This window comes from Lampris incognitus, chromosome 13 (assembly GCF_029633865.1).
Source record: "Lampris incognitus isolate fLamInc1 chromosome 13, fLamInc1.hap2, whole genome shotgun sequence".
In the NCBI taxonomy this organism is placed as follows: Eukaryota; Metazoa; Chordata; class Actinopteri; order Lampriformes; family Lampridae; genus Lampris; species Lampris incognitus.
In genome coordinates this window covers 28542553-28555482 of record NC_079223.1, presented here as the reverse complement: position 1 = coordinate 28555482, position 12930 = coordinate 28542553, and positions in this window count along the sequence as shown.

Below are 12930 nucleotides of genomic sequence, written 5' to 3'. Positions count from 1 at the left end.
CTTTGTCTTAGTAGGGTAAAGATCAATTCTCCCAATTATTTGCAATGCTAAAAAGTCAACTTTTTGGCACCTTCAATTCTTTCTGTGATTCAACATAGTGTATAACAGTATGTAGGTGTTGCCAGTGATATACGTTTCTGTTAGATGACCACAAGACAGTGGAAAAAAAGGTATTTGATCAGGTGTCAAAATATTAACTGGCTGACCAAGGCTAGCAGACATTTCAGGCATGTTAGCATTTTGTGACACTCGGTCAAATCATTTTTTTAAATATATCTGTGTAAATGTCTGACAACAGAAATTTAAAGATGTCAATGAAAACCCCTGTAGTATGTTATACTCTGCTGAAACAAAATGGGTGATAGAGGGAACTGAAGGTAACAGAAAGGTGAGCTTTTTAACACTGTAAACAACTGGGAGAATTGATTTTCATCCCACTTAGACGAAGCAGAAGCACGTTGGTCATGTTTGAGAAAGAGGTCTATTTTGCCTGTATTTGCACAATGTACAGCTGCACTTTTACTGTTGTTATTGCATCATATGACATCAGAAAGCACAGCTGAGACGAGGGAATGTTTGGGCAATAGAATGCAAAGGATTCATATTTGCTTAGCATGAAGTCATTTTCATTTGTGCATACCAAATGTGACATGTCAATCTAACTTCATTGTCAACCAGTAAAGTCATAAAGTCATATGGTGTTGAACGTTTAGTGGAAACTGGAAAGCTTTGCATGGTGTGTGTGTGTGTGTGGGGGGGGGGGTGCACATGTATGCGTATGTGTGTGCGGGCTCATCCTTTATTTAATTTATTCATATAACTTGTAACCTAAAACCTCTCAGCTTTCAGGAATACGTTTTCTAAGTTTGAAAGGGGATATGCCAACCACACAGGTGCTTATATGGGAGTTAAACACAATGACTGTGGAAAAATGAACCAATGGCAAAACAGTAACTTATGCTGAATGCTCTATTCAACTGTCAATTATTTGTTACCACAAAAGGTCATTTTCTTTTGACCCAAGGAGTTTGAATTCAAAAGTAGGAAGCTTTTTCTATAGTGGAGGGAATGAAATGTCAAATCCAGCTCTATGGAGAGATATTTGATGAATGCGATTTGATAAAACATTGACATAAGCAGCAGATGCTCCGACAGTTTCTCAGAGCGCTTCCCAAAAGTCCCACAGTTGTCCCAACCGTTCAGGTAGGTCATGTGTCTTTTCGACAGCACTTCTATGTGAGAAACTGCTCTCAACTATGAACTTAAACAAATCAAAGTGTAGGTCCAGACTGACCAATGAATATCTCCAGGCTGTCCACAGGTTTTTCCCTGCCCAATCCCTGAAAGCAAATGTGCCTCACCTGTGTAAGCGGAAGAAGTGCCAGGTTTCTGGCAAGAAGTAGCCTAAATATGTAGGCCTAGGCCAGGCTACACTACACTATGTACATAGTTACCTATGCATGTAAAAATGTGAAATAATAATAACAAACGATGTTAAGGTTATATAGTCGAATGTTTTTCATCCCTAATGCACCAGTCCTCCTCCATAAGACCACCTGTCAAGTGGCCCCCAGGTAATTTGAATTTGAGACCCCTGCTCTAAATGGAATATGTAATTTTTAGCTGGTCGTTAGAACATATGACCTAAACTTTACACACTGATGTACAAAGTCAGTAGTTAAAAATATGGCTAAAAATATACACCGACCATCCAAAACATTAAAACCACTGACAGGTAAATGAATGACATTATCTTGTTTCATTGGCACTTATCAAGGGGTGGGATATATCAGGCAGCAAATGAACAATCAGTTCTTGAAGTTGATGTGTTGGAAGCAGGAAAAATGGGCAAGCATAAGGATGTGACTTTGACAAGGGCCAAAAAGTGATGGCTGGATGACTGGATCACAGCATCTCCAAAAATGGCAGGTCTTGTGGGGTTTTCCCGGTATGCAGTGGTCAGTACCTACCAAATATGGACAGGACAACTGGTGAACTGGCAACAGGGTCATGGGCACCCAAGGCTCATTGATGCACATGGGGAGCAAAGGCTACACCGTCTAGTCTGATCCACAGAAGGCCTACTGTAGCTCAAATTGCTGAAAAATTAATGCTGGCTATGATAGACAAATGTCAGTACACAGTGTATCGCAGCTTGCCGTGTATGGGGCTGTGGAGCTGCAGACTGGTCAGAGTGCCAATGATGACCCCTGTCCAAATTCAACTTTATTATCATGTGCAGGGTTTTTCCTTGCTCAGAATGGGCCTTTGGGGGGTAACTACGCACGACAGTAAGCATGATCGGTCCGCGTCGAGACTTCTATGCACAACAGTAAAGTCAATGAGGCCGTGTTGCCTTATTTGACAGAAATCTATGCATTTTCCTGTTATTTCTGACCATTTGATAAACAAAAATGTCTATTATGCTTGAGTAAATGAAACTCCAATTAACAAACTGGTTAAAAAAATAATTTTATTATAACACTGTAAGGTGGAGAGGGGAGTGGGGTTTGGGAAGAGGGGTTGAAGGAGAGGAGTTGGGTTGAGGGAGAGGAGTGAGGTTGAGGGGTTGAGTGGAGTTGAGGGAGAAGGGAGTGGGTTTGAGGGTGAAAGGAGTGGGGTTGAGGGAGAGGGCAGTGGAATGGAGTTGAGGGAGAGGGGAGTAGGGTTGAGGGCGAAGGGAGTTGGGTTGAGGGAGAGATGGTGAGGTGACTGGGGTTGAGGGAGAGGGGAGTGAGGTTGAGGGAGAGGGGTCGGATTGGGAGGGGGGAGGCAGTCAATAGCTTGTTTGCAGTCACGTGATTCTGACGACGCGCGAGATTCACATGGAGGGCAGTAAGTGAAAAGCAGAACGGACCAGATGAACCAAGTTTAGCCCGAACTGTGCTAGTTTAGACGATATTATGAGAGAAAGGTATAAACAGAAAGTAAGATATGTTGGACATGATCCTTGTTATGAAGAGTAGTTTTTTTTGACGAAGTGGTCACTGCACACACGCGCGTTATCTGACTCTGCTCCTCCTGACTGCAGACGACGGTTCGCAAGTCATTTTTTCTGGCATTTTCCGTCAATTTCTTGCATTTTTTCCCCCTCATGAACAACATTTGGTACTCAATACAAACTCCTTGTGGTTTCTCAGTTAATGATGCCAAACATAGGCATTTCGAAAGTTTGTGATAGTGCTTCCTATGTAGAAAATCACTTCCTGCCCGCCATCTGTAGTTTGACATCATATGCAAACAACCTATTGCAGAGGTCACAGCCTGCTAGAGCATTTCACCCTCCTCTTTTTATTGACAAGATAAAAGGATCGACAAGGCCATGGTAGTCGATGTCATCTGCTTTTGGGCCGTCAATCGCCACCCTGCAGCACACATCAAGGTGGTCATCCTTGAGCCAGTTCCCCAATGGTGTTTTCACCTGTTGAAAATTGAACGGAGAATGCAATGATTGTGGTATCAACAAATCATATTAACAATCCTTTAACATTTGGGGTGGGGCATATACCGTATATGGCAGGTTACACACGTCATGTTTATTTACCAGCTTGAAGGCAGAGAACAACTGCTCAACATCTGTGGTCTGTACAGGGATAGTGATGGCCGCCCAAATACAAACTATTCAGTCTTTTACAACAGTTTAACATAAAATGTTTTTTTCTCCCTCCTCTCAACCATTTTTCAACAACCCCTTCTCTTTTCTACGCAACAATATAGACAATACAATTATACGCAAATTCTTATTATTAAGAACGGGATGGTTATACATGTATACATATTTTATAGCCTAACGTTACTCATAATATTTATGAATTGAAAACAAGCTGAGTTTAAGTAATGCGCGCCTGTTGAGACAATGAGCATCTCGTGGGGGTGATTTCAGTCTATCGTAACTCTACAACAGTCAGTGACCGGCGATCCAGAATAAAATATGTAGCTATACATATACTCAAATCAATACATAGACAATAAGATGAATTTCACTGGAAACTTACCTCACAGGTGATCCGACTCGAAGGCTGTCTTCAGAAAGCTCCGCTGTCTATGTGCCGGCTGCCTTCTTCAACAAGCTTCGCTGTCACTGAGCTCACGCGCCGCTGTCACTCTGAGCTTGCTCTTCGCAATCGTGGGAAATCTCCGACATGACACGAAATTGACCCATAGATATGAAGCCAAAATGTTTAAGATACTGATAACCTGCCTATTAACTCGATTACTATTGGTCCAAACCACAGAAATTGCAAGAAAGAGGGGATGAATGGGCTGAACTTGAAACAAGCTATTAAACACTTTCGAAGAGGATTTGAATTGCTATGTTTATTCTCAATTCTTATCGTTTTAGCGCTGGTGATTTTCCTTTGGTGCTGGCTAAAACCTCTTTGGGGGGTGCCAAAAATTCCTCTGTGCAGAAAAAACCTTGCATGTGTATTGGAATAAATTAAATTCTTGTGCTCTAGCTCTCTCTGTCTTAACACAAAGGACAAAAGGACAAAGGACAAATCTTCCAAAAACAAAACAAAACAAAACACTAACAACACTACAGACCTACATAGACTATGTTCACATGAATTCATACATTATAAACTCAATATAGAAAAGTACACGATAACTCAACAATGAAAGGTGCCTATCGGTGTGTCAGTTGTTCAGCAACCCGACTGCCTGTGGAAATAAACTATTACTGAGATAGGTGGTGTGTGATTTGATGCTCCGGTAACATTCTTTAGATGGAAGGGGTGAGAACAGAACGTAAGTGTGGTGGCTGGTATCCTTAATGATGTTTTGAGCTTTCCTTTATAGTGAAAGGTGTAAATATTATTAAGTTGTGGTAATTTTATGCCAATGATTTTTGCTGCTGTCTTCACAGTCCTTTGAAGCAGTCTGCAGTCCTGAGCAGTCAGGTTGCCAAACCACAGTGTCCACCGCTGAAAACATCTACAATGGGCATGTGAGCATCAGAAGTGGACCATAGAGCAATGGAAGAAGGTAGCCTGGTCTGATGAATCACTTTTCCTTTTACAACATGTGGCTCGCCGGGTGCATGTGTGTCGTTTACCTGGGGAAGAGATGGCACCAGGATGCACTATTGGAAGAAGGTAAACCGGTGGAGGCACTGTGATGCTCTAGGCAATGTTCTGCTGGGACACCTTGGGTCCTGGCATTCATGTGGATGTTACTTTGACACGTACCACCTACCTAAACATTGTTGCAGACCACACCCCTTCATGGCAATGGTAGTCCCTGATGGCAGTGGGCTCTTTCAGCAGGATAATGTGCCCTGCCACACTGCAGAAATTGTTCAGGAATGGTTTGAGGAACATAACAGAGTTCAAAGTGTTGCCTTGGCCTCCAAATTCCCCAGATCTCAATCCAATTGAGCATCTGTGGGATGTGTGAGGAAAACAAGTCCAAGCCACGGTGGCCCCACCCTGCAATTTACAGGTTTTAAAGGCTCTGCTGCTAACGTCTTGGTGCCAGATACCACAAGACACCTCCACAGGTCTTGTGAAGTCCATGCCTCAATGGGTCAGAGCTGTTTTGGTGGCACGAGGGGGAGCTACACAATATTAGGCAGGTGGGTTTAATGTTTTGGCTGATTGGTGTATGATCTCAGCTATAAATCATGCTAAATATATGCAATCTCAGGGCCAGTGGTGGCTGGCCAGTATAGGGCGCTGGGGTGCCGCCCCTTTCAAATATCAAGAGATGAAAATCTACTTAAACATGTTAAATACAATGTAATTATATAATGCAAATAATTATGAAATAAAAGTTTTTTTCAGTCTGTGAGCGCCTGTCAGCAGCCATTAAATATTGGTTCCAAATAGTATTTGGTTGATTTCTGTCTGAATACGTATACTTCCTGGGTGAGGGGCACCGGCCAAACGATACCTTATGTAAGCCCTCAAACTTCTGGCGAGCAGGTGACCTGGGGCTGCTGTCTAATTGGTTTCTTCAGCTTTTCCATGGGGCGCCCCAGACATTCCCACTTTTATTGGCAGCGAATTGGTATTGTTTTAATGTGTTTTGATCTAATGCGATTGGACAATTCTCGTGGCTGTCAATCATCTTCACACCCACCACGACGCCTCGTCTCGACTGTCAATCATCCACCATCTACGAACCCTGATAAAATCTATAGGCTACATTATCCTTCTTAATAACTCGGTGACTGTGTGGACATTAAAGCAGCTGTCAGGTGCGCTGCGCCAAGGTAAATTGCGCCGCCCCCCCCAAAAAAAATTTGTTAGCACCAGCCGCCACTGCTCAGCACACGAAAATACAATTTCATAACCAAACCTTACAATCTTCCATGACCACAGTAATATTTCCTGAGCATCTGATCCGTTGTATAATTTTCCAGGTGTTTTTCATGACTGGAGGAAAACTAGTCCAGAAAAATTAGTCTACCTTAGGTTTTCCGGGATGCATGGGAACCCTGGTTATACTCTTCCAACAGATACTGGTAAGAATTAATATTGTAAAGATAAATGATACCTTTGATTACATGGAAGTCAAGGATGCCATAATTGTATATCAATGTACCGATTCTCTCCTACACACAATCTCCTTGAGAAATTGAGATTCACACAGATGCTGCATTGGTGAACAATTCCTTGCAACTAATTGTTGTGTGCAGCCATTAGCAAATTCTGTCAGTGACATTTTGCTATAAGCCTACAAAGTACCTGCTACTTTCTGGATCCTCAGAAATTGAGGATGGCTCTGTTGGAATGGACAGGATGACAGGCCGACCGTTGTCCTCTTGACAACTGCCAGCCTGACAACAAGCAACACCTGATGACAAGCAACACAACAAAAACACAGACATGCTGCGTTCATTTGTTCAAGCTTACACAAGGCATTGTCATAGTTATGTGTTTCCTGTTTTATTTTGAAGGCTCTGTCATAGTTATGTTTCCTGTTTTATTTTGAAGGCTCACCAGTCTTGCCATTTCTGTTCCTGCCCTGCCTTGCTACCTGTTCCCCATTTCCCTGGTTGGCTCCCCAGCAGTTAAATTCCCCTGGGTTGCCCTGACTCTTTGCTGGATTGCTATGTTAACTTTTGGTAACCGGATGCTTCACGGCTTGTCTTGAGTGTTCTTTACTGCCTTTACTTACCGCTCCTGTTTTTAGGGGTCCAAGCAGCGAAGCTGGTGGAACCCTATTGTATTTGTTAGGATTATTATTATTTTTCTCCGCTAAAAGTGTGTGAGGCTCAGCAACCGTAAGTCCTAGACCAACCAACTTTGGTACGTGGATTCCTGTGGCCCCCCACTACTCAGGAACCACAAATCACCTATGTCAGCCAGATGGTGGCGCTATAACAAAGGGTCATGCGTAATTCCCACACCATAAGTCAGATCGACACAAAACTGCACAGACCTATGCATCTGAATGTGCTCTACAACTTTGTTATTGGGACCACATATGTCAGCCATATAGTTTGCCCGCCATTTTGACTTGTATTAGTTTGGGCACTGTTTCTCAGCTAAAAGTGTCTGAGGCTCAGCAACCATAAGTCCTAGACCAACCAAATTTGGTAGGTGGATTCATACGGCCCCCCACTACTCTGGCACTACAAATCACCCATGTCAGCCAGATGGTGGCGCTATAACAAAGGGTCATGCTTAAAAGGCCATAACTCCCACAGCATAAGTCAGATCAACACAAAACTTAATCGACCCATGTATCTCAATGTGCTCAACAACTTTACTATTGGGACCACCTATCTCAGTCATATAGTTTGCCCGCTATCTTGACTTATTTGGTGTGGAAGCGCTGCAGCTCAACATACCACACGCCAGGACACCTGGGTATAACGACATACTTTTTCTTTTTATGGCAGTCGGCTAGGACGCAAGAAATCAGACACCGTCTGGTCCAGTTTTGGAAACTCTAGCACATGTTTCCGAAGCAATGGAAGTGTTACGACATTTTTAAAAATTAATGATTAATTAATAATCTAAGACACAGGCGACGCAAGTAATCCGACATCTCAAAAGCCGCTTAATCAAAAAATCTGAAATTTGGTATACTTATACTTGGACCCATTTACCAAAATGGCTGCCAAACAGCCAATCAAAATTCAGCAGCTAATATCTGCTAGTGTGAATGGCCAATCTTCATGAAACTTGATAGGCTTATTCTTTGTGGCACATAGAAGCCATGTACCAAATATGAAACAGATCGGACACATGGCGGCTGCAATACTGCTTGGACCCCATTAATCGTCGCTTGCGGCTATATTTTTTATTTTTTTTATAAGTAACTTTCTTGCAGTAAAGCATTGCTCTAGCCCAGCCTGTCTCTGCTGTCTGCATTTGGGTCCTCTATGTGAGAGCAACATTCAAGAAGTTGAACATTAGGAAAGCAGTAGGGCCAGGTGACATCAGTTCTGCTTCATTGAGCCACTGTGCAGCACAATTGGCCCCAATATTTAACACTTCTCTAAGCCAATGTACAGTCCCACAGTGCTCCAAACCCTCTACAATCATTCCTGTGCCAAAGTCCTCAAAGATCACATGCCTCAATGATTTCAGACCAGTTGCCCTAACATCTGTGGCCATGAAAGCATTTCAGCGCATCATTCTGTCACACTTGAAATCTTGCACCTCCCCAATGATGGACCCATATCAATTTGCCTATCAAGCCAACCGGTCTCTTGAGGATGCAGTTAGCATAGCCCTGCACCATGCCTATGTCTTCACACAATGGTCTATATCTTCACACAATGACAGACGGAGTACCCCTCTTCATTTCACTGCATGTTTTACCTTGTATTTCTGTGCATGTGACAAATAAAGTACTTGAACTTGTACTTGAACTTGCCCTGTAACACCTGGAATCGCCAAACACCTATGCACGCACCCTGTTCATAAACTTTAATTCCACCTTCAACTCCATCAACCCACTCAAACTCTTTACCATACTTGGATATGAACATTGACCCAGCCATATGCCACTGGATTTGGAGCTTCCTGTGTAACAGACCACAGACAGTGAAGGTTAATAGTCTAACCTCACACCCTCTTACCCTCAGTACAGGTGCTCCTCAGGACTGTGTTCTCCCCCACTGGCTCTTCCCACTTTACATCCATGGATAGTTCTGTGAAAATAATAAAATACGCAGACGACACAACCATTGTAAGCCTCATCTCCAACAATGATGAAACCCAGTACTGCACTGAAGTATACCAAGCTGTCACTTGGTGCACAAACAACAACCTTCTGCTTAATACAGCCAAAACCCAAGAACTCATTATTGACTTCCAATGCAAGCCGAGTCCTAAAACACCCATACAAATGAACAGAGACCCCATCACCACCACCGACTCTTAAGTTCCTTGTTACATACATACATACATCAGCAATAACCTGAAGTGGAAAATCAACACTGAACACATCATTGCAAAAGCTCAACAATGACTCTACTTTCTTAGGCAGCTTAAAAAATACTGGATCAAACATCAACTGCTCATTCTGTTTTACTCAGTCATTATCAAGTCCATCATAACATCTTCTATCACAGTATGGTACGGCAGCACAGACAGTCAAACACAGAAAAAAACTGCAGTGGATTGTCAACAAGGCATACAAAATAATTGGCAACCCACTCCTCTCAGTTGAATCTCTACGTACTCACCGGACTGTAAAGCAAGCAAAGAAGCTCATCTCAGACCCCTCACACCCTGCTCATCACCTCTCCCAGCTCCTTCACTCAAGGAAGCACTAAAGGTCACTGTCCACTAACACTAAACGCTTCACAAAAAAAGAAAAAAAAATCCGGGTATCCGGGGAGCATAGCGGTCTATTCCGTTGCCTACCAACGCGGGCTCGCCGGATCGAATACCCGTGTTACCTCCGGCTTGGTCGGGCGTCCCCACAGACACAACTGGCCATGTTTGCGGGTGGGAAGTCAGAAGTGGGCATTTGTTCCGGTCGCTGCACTAGCGCCTTCTCTGATCGGTTGGGGCGCTCCCTGGATCGGCAGAGAGGGGGTGGAGCAGTGACTGGGACAGCTCGAGGTAATTGGCCAGATACATACAACTGGGGAGAAAAAGGAGGAAAATTTTTAAAAAAAAAGTTTTCCCCCTACCCATCATAACTCTGAATTCTTCCCTATAGTCCCCTCCTCACACACCATCGGCATGTATACCACCACCATTTACCTAATTGTTATGCATGATGTTTGTTTCTGCTATCGTGTAACTGTATTGTTCGCGATAATATGTGGAGTGTCTGTTGTTGTCCATGTATGTATTGTGCTGCAGAGTTTAATGTGTACTGAAAACAAATTCCACCGGCCTTGGTCGTGTGGCTAATAAAACAATCTAATCTAATCTAATCTAATTTAATCTATTCCTGCTCCCGGTGTGACAGGCATTGGCTATACTTATATTAGCAAAGGCACTTAAGCCTTAAACCCCCAACCAATTGCTCCAGTGGGGCTGCTCAGTGGTGATCAGTGAAGACTGTGGTTGTACTGGGCAGTTCCCAGGTGTGACTGTGTGGAACTGTGTGAATATGTAGCAGGGCGTTGCTTAAAAGAGCACACATGCACAACGTACCACCCTGGGTAAATAAAGGTTGAAAAAAATATCCTAGCTTACCCAGGACATTGACTATTTAATAGTGTAACAGTGTAAGGACCACGGATGTAGACTCGCTAGCTCTTGGCTAACGACCCTTTAGTTGACTGGTTAGCGCAGTCGCCTATGGTTCGGGGAACCCAGGTTCCGATTCCCGGCTGCCACCAATGTAGCAAGAATTCAGGGGGATTCAGGGCGATAATTCACTGTTACATTTACACAAGTGTAACAGTGTTACGGACAAGCTAGCCGATGGCTAACGGGTCGGACCCTTTAGTTGACTGGTTAGTGCAGTCGCCCGTGGTGCGGGGAACCTAGGTTCAATTCCCCGGCTGCCCGCTGCAGTCTCGCTTAATATTGGCGGCAGCCGGTGGGATGAATATGCGCTCTGAGGCTATGCTGTGGGAGCAGTGTAACAGTGTAACTAACATTGGTGGCAGCCGGGAATCGAATCTGGGTTCCCCGCACCACGGGCGACTGCACTAACCCGTCAGCTAAAGGATCTGACCTAGTAACCAAGGGCTGGCGCGCACATCCGCGGTCGTGCGTTTGTTACGCCCTGAAAAAGGGGTGAAATAACCATTTAAGTGATAAGACAAATAAGTAACAATTTACAAAATAACATAGCTACAGCTAAGTTTTGGTAAAATTTTACCAAAACAGTTGAAGCTCAGTAACTCTCATAAAATTCACCTAAACTCACTAAAGTGCATCAAACATGTTACACGAATAACAGTGCAAAATACATACATGCGACTCCACAGTATCAGCACAAAATGGCGTCTGCACTTGGCAAAACAACAGGTTGCTTTGTTAGTATGGGAGCGCGTTCTCTCTCACAGACAAAATTGGGCTCAAATTTGCTCAAAATATCACAATAACAATCTCTGAACACTTTTAACATGTTAGCAAGTTACTTAAGTTACATTAACTGTTTATAATCCACAACATACCTGAAAAAGGGCTGAAATAATCACTAAAATTATAAGACGGGTGCTTCCTCTCGTTGAGTATTTCATTGGAATGAGGAAATCACCGCGAATTCCCCTTGGCAGTGGGTGGAGACAGAAGCAATAGATCTCAGCCTACCAGATCAAGACCACTCTGTAGATCGCAGTTAAACACCATTACCGCCCAAATTGCACAACAGAACAAAGCAAGCAATGAACATGAACCTACTGTATTTGCTAATTTGCAACTGACCGTGAATGCACCATTCATCCTTCCAACCTGTCACACGCTAACCAGTCAACTAAAGGGTCCGACCCGTTAGCCAAAGGCTAGCGAGTCTACACATCCGTGGTCATTACAGTTACATTAGCAAACATGACAGCTGCTAACTTTACACAGTAGTGTGGCCGAGAAACTCAAATCATAGTTTTGGACAAACCGACTAAGCTTCAGTTATGCTGTCTCTTGATTCTGAATGACAACATTATGTCATAAATACCTGTGTTAAAAAGGTAGCAGGTTTGGGGCACAGTCACATATTTTCTACTACTACTACTTTCGGCTGCTCCCGTTAGGGGACACCACAGCGGATCATCCGTTTCCATTTCTTCCTGTCTTCTCCATCTTCCTCTGTCACACCAGTCACCTGCATGTCTTCCCTCACCACATCCATAAACCTCCTCTTTGGCCTTCCTCTTTTCCTCTTCCCTGGCAGCTCCATATTCAGCATCCTTCTCCCAATATACCAATATACAGTGCACATATTTTGCGCGTGGTAATTCGAGGTCGTGTTGGCAAATGTTGGTATGGGTTCAACCACTTCACCATTGATGGGGGGGGGGATACAAATAGCCTATCATCCGCATTCTGTAAGGGATTTTTTATCAAATGATAAAAGCATTTTTAAACGTGCATTTAGAATTTCCTTCAAATGGGCGCTGTAGGACTAACAGGACAAATGAGTAAGGGTTTAATCCCTACTTGGTCCCTACCTGTGCATGCAGCCCAGGGTCTGTCTTCGACTACATAGTAGTTGCAGTACTGAGTAGTTGCAGTACTGTACTTCTTTGAGGACATTAAAATTTAACATTAACTCCCAGTCACATTGGTTGGAATAAAACTTGGCAACTAAGTTTATCCTTAGTTTACTAAATGTATTTTTTTGTTAATGTATTTATATATTACGGGTCTAAAGCAAAGTAATCACGATCCATTTGAATATTCTGGCGTACATGTTGCGATGTTTCTCAAATGGTTGTTGTCAACGATCCTGATCTTTGACATCACCACAAAAACACTGGGAAAACAGAGGAGTCATGCTGCTCTGGTTTTGAGAGTGAACCATTGTTGGCCAATGCAAAGTTATAGTTAACTACTCACGGCTGCT